A 15387-nucleotide genomic window follows, 5' to 3' on the forward strand; every position below is an offset into this window, starting at 1 on the left:
CAGAAAAGGACTGTATTGGGCTACTACGACAAACATTACCCCAGCTTGTTTTAGGCGGAAAAAAAAAGTTTGTGCCATGGTCGCCATCTTGCATGTTCTCATACACTTAAATTTCAAATTTGTAAAATTTGCTGTTCTCATCGTAGTTGTTCCAACAATATCCCAAGTTTTCCAGAAGTAAAGGAACCCAAGAAAATTGTTTTGGAGATTAGAGAATATAAGCCATGCCAGAATAAAATTCTTAAATTTAGAAAATTTGCTTTTTGCAGCATTTACAGCTGTAAAATACAGAGTAAGGTGGTTCTAGTGAACGTATGACCTGTATTAAGAAAAAAGTACCACTCCATGGCATTTATTTTGGGAAGTTAAATCACAGCACTCAGTTCCTTGCTCGCATACAGCCGCCCAAACCTTCAACTAGACTGCTCAACGGCCACTTTCAACAGTGATGCTGTTTAAGCTGGAGGTTGTTTCATCTATTCTGCGCAGCTTAATGTGTTCGCAGTAATGTCACCATGACCCGATGTGACATCATCATGACGTCACATCCAGTCATGGCTAATAACCAGAACTGAGGTCACCACATGACATCATGTCCGGTCATGACCGATGACTTCACCGTGCGATTCACGCATATATGAAGCTAACCTTGCCAGGCATCCAATCTCCCCAGTACTATTCACAGCTTGCTTAGAGGAAGTATTCAGAGACTTGGAATGGGAGCAGTGAGGGATAAGGGTAGATGGAGAATACCTCAGTAATCTGCGATTTGCTGATGACATTGCCTTGCTAAGCAACTCGGGGGATGAACTGCAAATAATGATTGATGACCTAGACAGGAAAAGTAGAAAGGTAGGCTTGAAAATCAATATGCAGAAGACTAAGGTAATGTTCAACAGCCTCAGAAAGGAACAGCAGTTTACATTAGGTAGCGAAGTACTGGAAGTAGTAGGCGAATATGTCTACTTAGGACAGGTAGTACCCGCAGATCCGGACCATGAAAAGGAAATAACAAGAACAGGATTGGGATAGAGCGCATTTGGCAAGCACTCGCAGATTATGACTAGCAGCTTACCGGTATCGCTCAAGAGGAAAGTATACAACAGTTGCATCTTACCATTACTCGCCTATGGGGCTGAAACGTGGAGGCTAACCAAGAGAGTTCTACTTAAGTTGAGGACAACCCAGAGGGCTATGGAACGAAAAATGGTAGAGGTAACATTAAGAGACAGGAAGCGTGCACAGTGGGTCAGAGAAATAACTCAAGTTACCGACATTCTAGTGGAAATTAAGAAGAAGAAATGGACATGGGCAGGACATGTAGTGCGAAGAGAGGATAACCGATGGTCACTGAGGGTAACAAACTGGATTCCAAGGGAAGGAAAGCGTAGCAGGGGGCAGCAGAAAGTTAGATGGGCGGATTAAGAAGTTCGCAGGGGTGAAGCGGATGCAACTAGCACAGAACCGGGTTAAGTGGAGAAATATGGGAGAGGCCTTCGCCCTGCAATGGGTATAGTCAGGCTGATGATAATGAATCCCACAGACTTTTGGTAGAAGCAATGTTAGGTAACCCAAGGGCCGCCTTATACGCCAGCCTAATCATAGCGTCCACCTTGTTTTCCTCCGTCACGTCCATATTCATACAAGGCGTCGCAAAAACTGTTCTACTGATCACGAATGCCTGTACCAAATGACTTGACTCCTTTTCCTGCAATCCTCTCTTTAGATTGGAGATTCTTTCAGTGAGCCTCATGGCAGCATTTACCGTATTCTTTAGCTTTCCTAAGGCCTCCTTATTTTTCCTGTTAGTCTGCAAATACATGTCCTGTTGTAGCGTATCCTCCTCCTCCAATTGTCTGTCTCTACCCCTGGTGACACAGAGTAACATCGCACCAAGTGGTGACACACAAGCGATCTGTATCTGAACAATGGTGGCACCTTAGATAGAGAAATGTTCGTGTCAGGCCGCACAACAAAAAACACTGAAATTTTGTGATTCAGCAACTTCAGCTACAGATTTTTTTTTTATCGCACTAGCAGCAAAGAAGCCAAAAGAGTCTGTCAGAAGAAGCTCTGATTTCAGCTTTTAGCGATTCAGGCACTACAACCACCTGTAATGCCAACTAGTGGCCAAAGGTGCACATAGTTTCCGTACCCACTTGCTTTTGAGTATGTACACATGATCGCTGCATGTTCTCTGTTTAGGAGGGTTTCCACAATCGTTAGCAACGATCTGCTGACACTGGCACACAAGCGTGTAGTTTTCACGTAGATAGGAACCTAGTGTATACTTGAGTGAAGGCTCTCCAGCTTATGATACAAACTATTTGTAAAAATAAAAATAAATATGATTGTACAGGGATTTTGGGGAAACCAACAGGTTGCTTGTTTTGACGGATGTTTGGAAGAAATGACTAAGTGAAATGCTTAAGTTCATAGGCCTCTTGTTTGTCCAACACGGGCATTGTGAAACTTCACTGGCTGAAGCTGCAATGGAATGAGGACATCTACAGTGGTTTGCTTCCACCAGGAACAATGCTGTGAATCTGCTTCATAGCAGTGCTGGTGCTTCTCAAAGTGGCAGTCCTGTACAATGTAGACCAGCTGCCACAAGTAATGCACCGGTACATCAATCAAGTGCAAAGCCCTCACAGCCACATTAGGCAGTATTTGCATGTAGCTTCCTGAGAAGAGTTCAATAAACAGATATTTAACCTTTGTGGCACACCAGCTCAAATTTTGTCACCCTCTGCAAAATGTGCCAACCATAAACCCCAAAAAGTTGACAAATGCACGAAATGAGTTGTGCTATGAGCAAAAGAAGACCGGGCTTAAAAATAATGCTTCTAGCAATTTGGCAAAGTTATGAGAATGGCAAGCCTTCACAATGAACCACGTAACACATTGGTTCCTGGTATTTGGCTTCACTACATTTTATTGGTGTAGTCGGGAGAATGGGAATTTCCAACTCGCAACAACCACCCCATCTTGATACATCAAGGCAACTGCTGCAGACATACAACAGATCCGAAGGCATGTCGCCTAGCACACATTACAATAGATGCTGTCAAGAGAGTGCAAGAAGTGGCCGATTCCATGCCAAGTTACTTAAGACAATGCCATGTTTCGGACACCATCACATACAGAGAACTTTTGCTCAGATAACCACAGCTGTGTTACCCCCGCAAGGGTCAAGTGTTGTTGTATATGACAAACTCTTTAATCCATGCCAGGCCTGTTCACATATCAATCTGTTGCTTTAATTCTAAAGGCTGAAAACTAGAGAGGCAAAAAATTGCAGTCACACATTTGTGCTTCTCCACCTCCCGCCACTGCAAATTATGCGTCCAAAATCACTCTGAATGCTTTCCAAATAATAACATATCAGCAAATGCAAGGGTGACAATACTCCACAACAAGATTAAATACATTGCAAGCAAGATATTTTAAACTTAAATAGGAGCACGTTCTAAACCAGTAGGAGTGAGAGTGTCCATTTGGTCACACCAGTTACAGCTCACTGCACTACTGAGGTAGCGGCGGAATCCAACTGGTGGAGGAAACTCGTACGTCGGCCCAGAGTATTCCTTGCCTCTGTAAATGTAAATAAATGAGAGTAATACTGCAATTACATTTAGTTTGCATAAATTCAGCAAACTCACTCACAGTAGAATTTGATTTGAGTAAAGCAAGTGAGAGTGCCTGCCGCAGAAGGAAAAAGGCAGTAACGAGACTAGCAGTCAATGCTAGCACAAATACAAATATTTAGCACACTTGCAAAACACTGAAATAGCAAACAAAGAGACTAAGTTAAATCACGTGTGCAGTAAGTGCGGAATATGCTGCGGCTTGCATGGAATTGTAATCAAGAGTGCTTATAGCAGCAACTGCCAAGCTCTTTGACAGGATTACGAAGTACAGTCTTTGTCAAAAGTGTAGAGCCTAGGGGGTCTGCTTCTGGGCCAGTTCCTGCGGCTTGTAATGAATTTCCGGTATTCCAACTTTGTTGATGGCAAGAAGATTTTTTGTCTTACCCCCTTCAGTGGGAAAGGCCTCAACTAATTCTACATCAGTGCCACTATTCGGCTCAGAAGCGGACCCCCCGGGCTCTACACTTTTGACAAAGGCTGTACATGCAACGGTGCCTCACTCCCCTCAACAAAACGTACCACCTCAGGTTAATTATTGCTTTGTTTTCAAATAAGCTGTCAATGGCCTTGATAGCAGCTTGAAGCCAAGCACTACCCACTATTTATGGAGGCATTGTTTCTGCTATCCCAGTTTTCTCAAAGTGATGACGCTGTTGGAGCAAGCAAAAGTATTAGGGAACTCTGCGGTATCGACATGCATCTGAAGTGTTAAATCTATATAAATAAGCTCAGCGAGTTCTACCAATGCAGTTATTTTCGTAGTAAAAGGGCAGATACTCTCATGGGCAAGAACCTATGATAGCCGAAAAGTCACCCTCATTGCTGCATGCACCGATGTGAGTACTCGACAGTGGAACGTGTGAGCATACAAGCACAATAAATTCGTGCGGGTATACGCCCGTATCATGTAGCAATTTTATGCTGAGCAGTAGGCTCGTTTCACTCCGGGGCTCATTTTGCACTGGGCCAGTTTACATTTATACTATCTCTCAGCTAGCCAGCCACTCCCCTTCTTTAGCACTTCGTCGACACTGTAAAGAAGCTGACCTCTTGCACTGCAGCACCACGTATGGGCCGCATAGATAAATACCTTACGACAGTTTTTTGACAGAAGCACGACCGTTTCTATGGGCCCAGCCACTCTATCTGCTGAAGCTGCGAGGAAGGCAATAAAACCTCATGATCATAAACCAGCGCGTTCACGCTGGCGCACCACACCAAAATGCTTGCTACTGCCCAAACAAACTAGGCCACAAACGAAGAATTTCAAAAAAAAAAAAAAAGCAAATTACAAACTTCCGTGACTCTCGGCTCACAAATAGTTTCACATCATCTGTAAGTCGCCGCGTACGTCCCAATACCCCAGTGCACCCCGAAGACAACAGCAACCGGCGACCGATCGGTGCACAGCAGCAGGTATGCAACGGTTGTTTCAAGCGCGAAGAAACGGGATCGACGCATTTATTCAGTCTCCACATGCCTTCGCCCGGAGACTGTCGCGTGATTATGCCGCGTCAGTAATTGTGACTACCGCATAGCTGCACTGCCGTGTAAAAACTCGTTAAAAAAACTGCAAGACTGTAGCAGAACGCCGACAAATGCTTTACCTAGAGCTCGCGGGCATGTACGAAACACCATCATTCGCGTACGACTCACCGTAGTCGGAGGCTGCAGACAGGCCAGCGACAGGAACGAAGGCTACGCTGTTGAATTTAGGGCAACAATCCACAAACTGAATCAGATTTTCACCGAATTTGCATCTATCGGGATGATGCCCCGCAAACTACAACAAGCCGACGCATGAAAAGCGACCTAGGGCTCGCAAGGCGCGAGCACCCGTTGCCCGAAAAGCGCGCCAGCTTTTGCTCGGGTGCGGTGGCTAGAAACAGGGTAATTGGCATCTGGGTTTGAGGCTTATTTCCAGAAAAAAGCAAATACTGAAAGTTGTTTGACGTCACATCCGTCGAGAGAATCAACGCATCCTCCTTTCCACTTTGGTTCTGGGCGCGCATGCGCAGTTCACGGAGCCGGCTCTCTGCAAGTTCAGGTGTGGTCGAAGTTGACCTGAAAATGGCCGCCGCCGCTCCTCTTTTTCCTCAAAACGCGAGAGGAGCGCGAAACAAAGGTGTGTCCTTTCCCAAGCTCAAAACTGCATACATACAACTGCAGATAACTTAGGTCCAAAGCTTGTGCGTTTAACTAGTGCCAACAAACCTCCTTTGATTACCTAAGTCTTGTCCAAGGTTTTGCCTAGGTGTGCTTTTGAACTAAAAAAACAAAAACAGTGAAAAAAAAATGTTCTATAATATGGCGGCAACATTACATGTCACTGTACTCTTCGCTATCGTAGGGGTTTTGTTTATAAACAAACAAAATATATATAATTGTAGACACCACGATAAAGTAAATAACAATGACACAAAAATAATTTGTGTTTAATATAACTATTTATTTTTTACCGACCACTCTGAAAGTTTGGATTAGATTGGCTACTTTAGTAGGGCCGGCGTTGCTGCGACCCGGTTGGAATAAGCTAGAAGCTTGGTGCAACCGGGTGAAAATAAGCAAACCGTTATTGCAACCCATGGATTGGCTTGGCTTTGTTTATTATTTTCGGATTGGGGTTTTTGCAGGAAAGCCCAAGGCAGATCACGTGTCGTGTGTTTGTAAACGACGTTTGGAATGTGTGGTCGTGTGAATCGCGATTTTTGCGTCGTGCACATTTCGTGCCTCAGTGCTCATCTTGCAGTTTCTTCATGGATTACGTTAGTAACGACAGAGGCGATAAACGCAGTAGAGGCTTCGTGCATCCACGGAAGTTGAAAGAGTGCTCCTACCTGAGGACCCCGTCGGTCTCTCCGTTTATTCTGCAACAAATCATATTTGCGTGTTGCTTCACGAACAGGGCGTCTTGGATTTATTTTTGAAGCATGAATGGTGCACAGTGTGGCATACTAGAAACCAAGAGCGTATGTAAAAGGCCTGTGTATGGGGATCGTGATTTGGTTTGTGCTGCCATGGAAGAAGAATATTCTCAACGTGTAGGTGGTCTTGGCTTTCGTTTTGAAGGTTGCGATGTTTATGTAATCACCGTATGTGATCGCTTGGCTGATTCTGGAAGGGTGTTTATGTGCTCTTTCTTTTGCAATGCCATAAAACGGGTCTTTTCGAAGCTGCGAGCAGTTTTCCCAAAACTGCCTTAGCGAAAGGACACTTCTATTTCGCGTTATTCACGAAGTGTGCGCGTTCGCGTAGTGTACAAGAGTGTGTAAAAAATATTTAGCATTCACCCGTTCCTACGTTCCCTGAATCGCGCAGGGTATAGGCACTAAGATGGAGCCGAAATGGTGCCTTTCGCCCTCAATATATCCCAGTATTAACTTCGAAAAAAATATCCAGCAGGTTCGGTACTCGATTTTCTTTTACCGCTTTTCCCAAGTTGCGTCGCCTGTCTGCACGCATTTTTCACGTTGCCCGCATTCTGCTGAAGCTGCCTGAATTGAACAAACCTCTATCCACTAGTTTGATCCAAGGCTTTCTGACCGACCGCTCGCGGTTTGTTACTGCTAATACCCAGTCCTCTTTTTCAAAGTTTTCTTTCGGCTATGTGTTCCACAAAGCACTGTCCCTTACTTTTAACGATCTCCCTTCAGTAACTTCTACCAGCCACATTTTAGTTGATGACTGTGTACTTCGCTGCTCTGTAACCAACTCGTCCGACGCTTCTGCCTTATATCTATATTTAATTTGCATACAATAGTGATGTGCTATGTGGCCTCCGTCCCTGAGAAGCTTTAAACTGTTGATTTCTTCTCACCACTGCCAAAACAACACATCCTACTTACAAAATTAACACTAGTACTACTTTTTCAAAGAATTCGTTTAAGTACCTTGGTGTTCACCTCACTAATGGCTTAACATTGTCTTGCCTTGTAAGCCATGTAACTAATTACTCTAATAGAACTGTTGGATACCTCTATCGTAACCTACCCATGGCTGGCACCTTCTTGTGTAAAATTACTAGATTACAAAATCCTTGTGTGATCACAACTTTAATATACCAATCATATAGTTGATCCACACTACTGTAACTTTACTGAACCTTATGAGCCTGTTCAAAACCATGCCACCAGTTTCATTCCCTCGAATACTCCTTCAGCATCTCTGCCATGAAATCTCTGTTACAGTCTCTGTTCTCGTCACTGTACTTCATGCCCTTGCCTTTATCACAAGCTTTTCATACAAGACCTCATGGCAGTCGTCTCGGCTAACCTGTGTATAGAACACCTCGCACAGGTCATCGTAAAAGTGGCGTTTCACCGCATGCCCGCACAACTACATTTCATGAGTCATTCTTCGCAAGCACTGTTCACAACTGGAATCATCCCTCATCAGTGATCCTGTAAGCTTCAATACTGCCATCGAAGAACCTGTCTAATCATAGCCATGTATACCACTAACCTGTCGCCATTTATCACTGTGCACAAGCCCATTCCTTCTGTAAAGTCTTGCATTAGGACCTCTGAGGTATCAATAAACACATAAATAAAAGCATGGTTGATAAAGATTCCTTACAATATGGGAACTGTGATTATGTTCGGCAGGAATATATATATATATATGTAACTGGATCATGTTGAACGGTGTTAAGCTTGAGCTTGGCACAATTGTCTTTCCTGTGATATTGAACTTAGAAATTAGGATACTGAGTGATAACACTGACATGGTGGCTTGCCTTTTGAACTTAGAATGAACTTAGAATTTAGAATTTGATTGCAGTATTCCTTTCTTTGCATTCATCCTAAGTGCAGGGGTGGAAGTGCTCCAAAATTGCTCCAACTCGACTGCATCAATGTTCTGACATTAAATTTAGTGCAGCACGGTTTTGCCGCACAGTGGGACATTACTGGTATTGGCAGCAAGAACCGCAATCCGAGACAATTAAGTTAAGCGACTATGAGAAGCGCAGCTGGGCAATGGTCTGTTATGAGTTCTGTATACAGGGTATGTGGCTGGTGTAGTCAAAACGATGGCAGCACACCGGTAGCAGAGGTGTAATGCATCTCACCCGAGCCTAATACATATAAAATTTTAATATTATTTTTAGTATGCAGCATAATGTTTGCTTATAAGCAAATTTGAGGAATTCGTTACGGAAAATGTTCTGTGCACTTGATATAGCGCCTACTTCCGGCCTTTTGAATCGCCTCTGGTGAGGGAAATGAGATCAGCGAGTGAAGCAGGCGCACCAAACTACTACGAGGTAGCGAAGCACTGGAAGTGGTAGACGAATATGTTTACTTAGGACAGGCAGTAACCGCAGATCTAGATCATGAAAGGGAAATAACTAGAATAAGATTGGGATGGAGTGGATTTGGTAAGTATTCTCAGATTATGACTAGTATCTTACCGGTATTGCTCAAGAGGAAGGTATACAGCAGTTGCATCTTACACTTACTCACCTATGGAGCTAAAACGTGGAGGCTAACGAAAAGGGTTCTACCTAAGTTGAGGACAACGCAGATGACTATGGAATGAAAAATGGTAGGTGTAACGTTAAAAAATAGGAAGCACATAGAGTGAGTTAGAGAAATAACTTGAGTTAATTACATTCTAGTGGAAATCTAGAAGATGAAATGGGCAGGGCATGTAATGCGTAGAGAGTACAACCGATGTTCGCTTAGGGTAATAAACGATTCCAAGGGAAGCAAATCGTCGCAGGGGACAGCAGAAAGTTAGGTGAGCGGATGAGGTTAAAAAGTTTGCAGGAGTAAAGTGGATGCAGCTAGCACAGGTAGAGGAGTATGGGAGAGGCCTTCACCCTGCAGTTGGTATAGTCTGGCCGATGATGACTACGAGCCATTGGAAACTTGTCCAGCTGCAACGAACTACACGGTTTGCTTATAGCGATTCTGCTGTGAATACAAGCAGGTGCTTCACCATCTAGCCTGTCATGCCTACGACAGACAAAAAGCACACTTGGAACTCTTATGGAGGTGATGCCACTTAGGTGCCAGTCACTAAATGTGTTTTCAAAAGTGTTGGAAAGTCATACAGGGCCTATCGCCAGTGTGTTGAAACTAAGATAGCTCAAGCAATAATTTGAGCAGCCACAGAGGGCCATAAAGTAATGAATTTGAAGGGGAAAAAGGCTATACTTAAAGTGCCACCTATCTTCCTTGAAGGCGTTACTGGCCAGTACCCAGAAATTTATCGGCACAGGCGCAGGATCAAAAAGAATATGCACAAGATAGAAAGCAGAAATGTACTGTTCATTGATGTGAACTTCAAACTAGTGGCAATACTTGAGTGCATCAAAGTGGTGAAGTCCACCTTTGAATCTTACAAAACAGTATAAATCTCTTAGTTAAACGATCTTCAATTATGAAGTGTAGAAGGCAGCATTCCATTTGCTGCTATTTAACCCTTTGACTGGTTTTGCCGTACAGGTGCTGCGGCTGCATGCCGTCCCGCGGCGTTTTTGCAGTACGGGTATTGCGCTAAACGCATAGCGTTTGAAATAGTTCGACACTGGAGGTGATTTTTTTTTTTCGGAATATTCGACAGTCAAAGAGTTAAGTGAGGAAGCTAGAATTCTATTATTAAAAGCGAGTCTAGAATCTTGCTCCAAGACATAATGTGATTGCTCCAAAACTCTAGTTTTATTGCTTCAAAGCTGCTCCGAAGTTACTTTATTACTGCTCCCTGAGCTGTTCTAAAATGCTTGAGCCTGCTTCCACCTGTGTAAATATGATTACTTTCTTCCTCTGTACGGCGCTTCAACCAAGAAAAAGCTCGGTTATAATTTTTTTTCCGTGTTTTTTTGTTTGTGTGACTAAACTATTTAAACTAATATTCTGCCTTAAGGTCTAAACCAACTTAATAATCTCCTTAATAATAAGCGAAGCATATAAGTAGAAGAAGCGATCACTTTCACTTTGACATTAGATGTTGCAGAAAGTCAAGTTCATCATGGTTGACAGCAAAGTCTTATTCATTGTAATAAATTTATGGCTGTATCAATACTTGTGCATGTTACTTTTGGAATGAGGTCTTTGAGATTGAGATAGATGTGGTCAGAGGTAGGGAGATGAACACAGCACTGACTGTCAACTGAGGTTTATTGGAAAACGGAGGAGTTTATGCACATTTTCATAACATGTGACTCAGCCGAAGTCAAAACGTCATATACACGTATACCAGTTTTCTCTCCTAACAAAGCATTGACAAAAAAAAAGTAACAATAAACAAGAAATCACAAAAATCCAAAACGCAAGTGAAGTAGTATACACCATGAGCAAGCACATGCCTCACCGCTAAACATTCGATGAAGAAAAATGAAAAAGCCAGGTTGAGCTGTATATGGGCTTCTGTTGTCAAAATGTAAAGTATGAATGAGCAGGATTAAGTCGTGTCGTTAGCCTTAAAAACCACCAGATATAGAACCGAAAACTGCCATACAAGAAAAGATATAACATACTAAGCGTTTTGAGTAAGCCTACGCTACTTACAGGATCTCAAGTTCTTTTTCACTGAGCATTATCAAAGGTGCACTGACGCACAAGCCCTTTTTCTGTTTGATGACTCTTGCCTCCAGAATCTCTCTTGTAATCTGCTTGTTGCTTCTACCAATAATCTTTGTTTTGTGAAGCCCAGTGCTTAAAGTCTGGCTCAATCGGAGGGGGTCTGTAGTGATTCGAGCATTGGTGGAAAGGGAAATAAAGAGAGAAAGTGGCTGGTTGCCTGTTTTGCAAATCGTTTTATACAAAGGGAAGAAATCATTATTTTTCTCCATCTCTGGTTTTTATTAATACTCAATGTGAAACTGTTGAAACGGTAGAGAAAAAACCTTCCAATTACACCACTGACAAGAACAAAACAATGGTTACCTGGTTTGTATTCTCACAGTCCTCGTGCTTGAATTCAAGCTTGTGGGGATCTCGGACCCCTCTTAAATATTATGGGGGGGGGGGGGGGGGGAGGGGGGTCTCTGACGCACTGTTACGACCAAGCATCCGCATTTGCGCGCTCTATTGTTCGCCTGTGGGCATGGAAAAGTTTTGTGAATATGTGGTGATGGTCCATTGGCTCTAAGTGAGCCTGTTTCCAGGAATCCTGTTTTGTAAGCATGTTTTGCTTTGTGGACAATCTGCAAATGCCAAATTGGCCCTGTCAAGAGAACGTCTGGAAAAACACAAAGAAACGTCCCCCTGCGGGAAATAGCAGGAAGTGCTTTCTTTTGTTCACCCTTCCAGTCGAGAAGTGCTATCCTCCAGTGATGAATGCCTCCTATCCAAAGGAGACGACAGAGTGACATGTCCGCTGACGTGCAGGACAAGAGAAGAGCATGACTCATACGGCCATTAAGTGATTTCCCGGGAATGCAGGAAAGATTTGCAATTGTCGAAAAGGGACCATGTTGGGAGCCCTATGCGGCGCCACGTGCACTCGGGTTTCTGAGAAGTAAAACCCCCAGAACCAGCCTGTGGTTTCTTTGCTGAAGAATAGAAATGTACCTCCTCTCCTCGCCGTTCCCAAGCTTTTCCCGCCAACAAGTGATCACGCCCAACGAATGAATGCCGGACCAGTCAGTGCTTCAGACCATCAGTGCAGTGATGTGTTCGATTGGATGCCGATACCTGAGGGGCGTGCCCTGGATTTGGTTGGTCAGCATCTTCAGAGAGGGGCTGGACATAGGGGGTTTTTAAGGACGCTGCAGAGCACGAAATGTCGCTCTGGGCCCTGGGTAAACGGCTCATCCAGTCGCTTCTCGCTATGAACTCTTAACGCTTGCCATTTTGCTGATGTACCCTTCTTTTTCATGTAAATATTCTGGTAAATACGTTTTCTCAAAGTGCCAGTAAACCTGCTTGTACATATTTCACCAACTTCGAAGATTCAATCCTACTTCAACCCCGAGTCTCTGCACGCTACCAAGTGAAGGCCGGGTCGACATAGCCCCAGCGTCACGACACGCACCCCCTGGCTTTACGCCCTGTAGAAGCCAGGGCATACAACCTGTGCACCTGCTGCAGTGCAAAGCAATGTTTCCTTCGCAGATGTTTCTTTTTTGCAAGTTTTTCATAGGTATAATTGTGTTCTCAGAGCCGTTCATTGAGGCATCTACCCGTTTGTCCAATGTAGCGTTTCCCACCGCTTAATGGGATCTCATACACCACACCTGTGCTGCAGGGTACAAATAAAGTCTGGTGTTTTATGCTACATGCGCGTCGCTGCACACCACAAGTTTGAGTGATCCTACAAAGCTTCGATAACTTTTACGAAGCTGTAAAAACTACTTCGATATTTACTTTTTTGCCTATTCGTTTCAAATCATGCAATATGCTGTGCAGATAGGGTATTGCAACCAGATTTTGTTGTTGTATTCGGTCCACTGTGTTAGGCATAGCTTCCTTGCTGTTTGTTTTCATTTTTTTATAGGTTCCTTCAGCAACTGAGATGACACCATGTTCCGGATAGCCGGCTTCTTTCAACCTGTCAATTTGATGAATGGAGCTGCTTTCCAAGCATTTTCGAGATTATCTCATTCTTCTTTTGACACCTCTTCATTTCTTCTGTCACTAAATCTCATGTCAAACATAAAATGGGAACAAATTTTCTCACCATCCCGGCACATTTCATTTTCCTCACTTTTGTTTCCCGACCTGGTGGGCTTGGCTAGTCTTGCATCAGCTGACGGACTGGTTGGCCTTGGTGACCCGTACTCAGGACATTCTCGGTGCCTAATACTCCATGTTATTAAAGTTTCTTCCTCCTTCTCCCAGTGAATTTCTTTCTTTACCATTTCCACCTAAAGCATCTTGTCCCAACTATATCTCTCTCTCAACCTAGAACACTGCTTTTCCTTTGCACCATTGCCATTCAGTCCCCCTTTTATCTTGACTCTCCTCCTTTTAATTGGTGTACCTGGCTGGAGTCCTCCATGTCGAAGTGACAGATGGCCCTGGTTCTACAAGTTGCAAACCTCTTTGGCACTCATTTTTGTAGCCAAATAAAGTTTATTACTACCACTTCTACTAGGTCTTGAAGTACAGTTTAAAGAGTTGAGGAAAGGTCTACAGGGACCAGCATAGCTGAGAGCGAAACTTAAAAAACACAATTAGACCTTAAACGTGGGTCGTTTTATTTTGCAATTCATAACTTATATTTTGGATAGTTCCAATGAAGCTCTGAATGGTCGCTTTTGATCGTGCTTCTATAGCTTAACATTTCTAACTGAAGGTATGAATGCATTCTAGAAAAGAAAGCAAAAGCCTTCAGGGCTAGGCTTTTTTTGTGCTTCTAAGTGTTACAATTTTTTAGAAAAATTTTCCATTGGCAGAACAGCCAAGGTGAGTATTAAATTTGGGTAAAATGAATTCTGCTTTAACCATACACTCTAAAATTGCCCAGTACTCTTGCTGAATTTTGGGGGTGCTATTAAAATCACTTGTTTTGACATTTCAAAAGCCTTTTTCTGTTTCTTCTTTGGCTGCATATACTGCAGCTAAGTCTCTTGATTTTAAGCGAGTATCTCAATTTTAAAGCACTTTTGATGACTCGGTACTCGCGCCTTTTCCTTTCTTAGAAATGTTTGCCTCAAATTCAATTAGTTTTTTATTTCATACAAAGAGGATGCAGCCACAGTTAAGCAATTACTGTAAGTGTCTTGATGAGCTGGCCCATCAGGTGATGAGGAATGCTTTGTATATACTGATTCACTAAATGAGAAGCATGGGCATGTTCAACTCAAATAAAATTAGCTGCCTTTTCTTAATCTTCAAAAAGCATTTGATACAGTGACCCTTAAGATTTTAACTACCAAACTGAACTACTTAATTGTCTTCTGCTGTCCATTTATTGCTATTCTTATGAATTTTTGCATCAGATTAAACAACCAAATCAAACCTGGTGATAATGTATCAGTAAAGGGGGTTGTAAAGGGTGGGGTTTATTCCATCTCCCATACTTTTTTCCTTAATTTAATAACACAAGCCCCAAAATTTAAACTTCCACGAGTTTGTCCTTCTAGAATGAACAAATTATGTCACTAAGTGTCCTGACAATGCAGTTTCAGTGAATAAGAATCTGTTGGCACCATGCAGGGGGTCATGCCGACGCCCATGTCAGTATCTATATCAGTGTAAACTTTCCCAAAACATAATTCTGTTGGCGTATTTAGCGCAAGAAATTTTTATGCGCGGGCTAAATTGAAACCACTGTGATGATCGAGCGCGTACCTGGCCATAACCTCCTCTATTTTTTCGAAAAAATAGAGGAGGCTATGACCTGGCTCTCTTATGAGCCCGTTTCATATGTGCGGGTATACCTTGCTTTCGAAGCTTGTCGTCCCTCCTGTGCGCTACGAAGGAGCAAGTGACAACTTCGGAGCAGTACGCTGCCATCTACGCTACCTGCTCGGGTAGTTTCGGCCGTACACAGGCGAAACCGAAACTATATAGCGGGTGAGCGCAAATCGCCACGCTAGTCATGCATGCTGAATACGCGCCACGCACCGCCGCGGGTGTCACTCCTTTCATAATGTTCGGGAGCGCCCGGGAGGAATGGCTAGCGAAGCGATCGTACAACGTACACCCGTAATATATATGCCGCGCGCACTAAATTATCCTCGACCGAGAGGTTTCGTTTTCTGCCATGCGCGGCCTAAATTCATGTGCTAAAAGCGGGGACGATAATGGTGTTTCCAAAATTTAAACAACTGATATAGATATTATAA

General features: G+C 43.3%; 1 long non-coding RNA gene across 1 annotated transcript; it reads right to left on the minus strand.

Annotated features, from left to right (window-relative positions):
• Positions 1-3198: 3198 nt before the first annotated feature.
• LOC146173553 (uncharacterized) lies at positions 3199-5615 on the minus strand. Its single transcript, XR_014701759.1, has 2 exons — positions 5307-5615; positions 3199-3594 (listed from the first exon to the last, which is right to left on the minus strand). It is a non-coding gene; the product is annotated as an uncharacterized LOC146173553 (long non-coding RNA).
• Positions 5616-15387: the final 9772 nt, after the last annotated feature.

The sequence above is a fragment of the Amblyomma maculatum genome, chromosome 11 (genome assembly GCF_055883805.1).
Source record: "Amblyomma maculatum isolate TAMU_Amacu chromosome 11, ASM5588380v1, whole genome shotgun sequence".
Taxonomy (NCBI): domain Eukaryota; kingdom Metazoa; phylum Arthropoda; class Arachnida; order Ixodida; family Ixodidae; genus Amblyomma; species Amblyomma maculatum.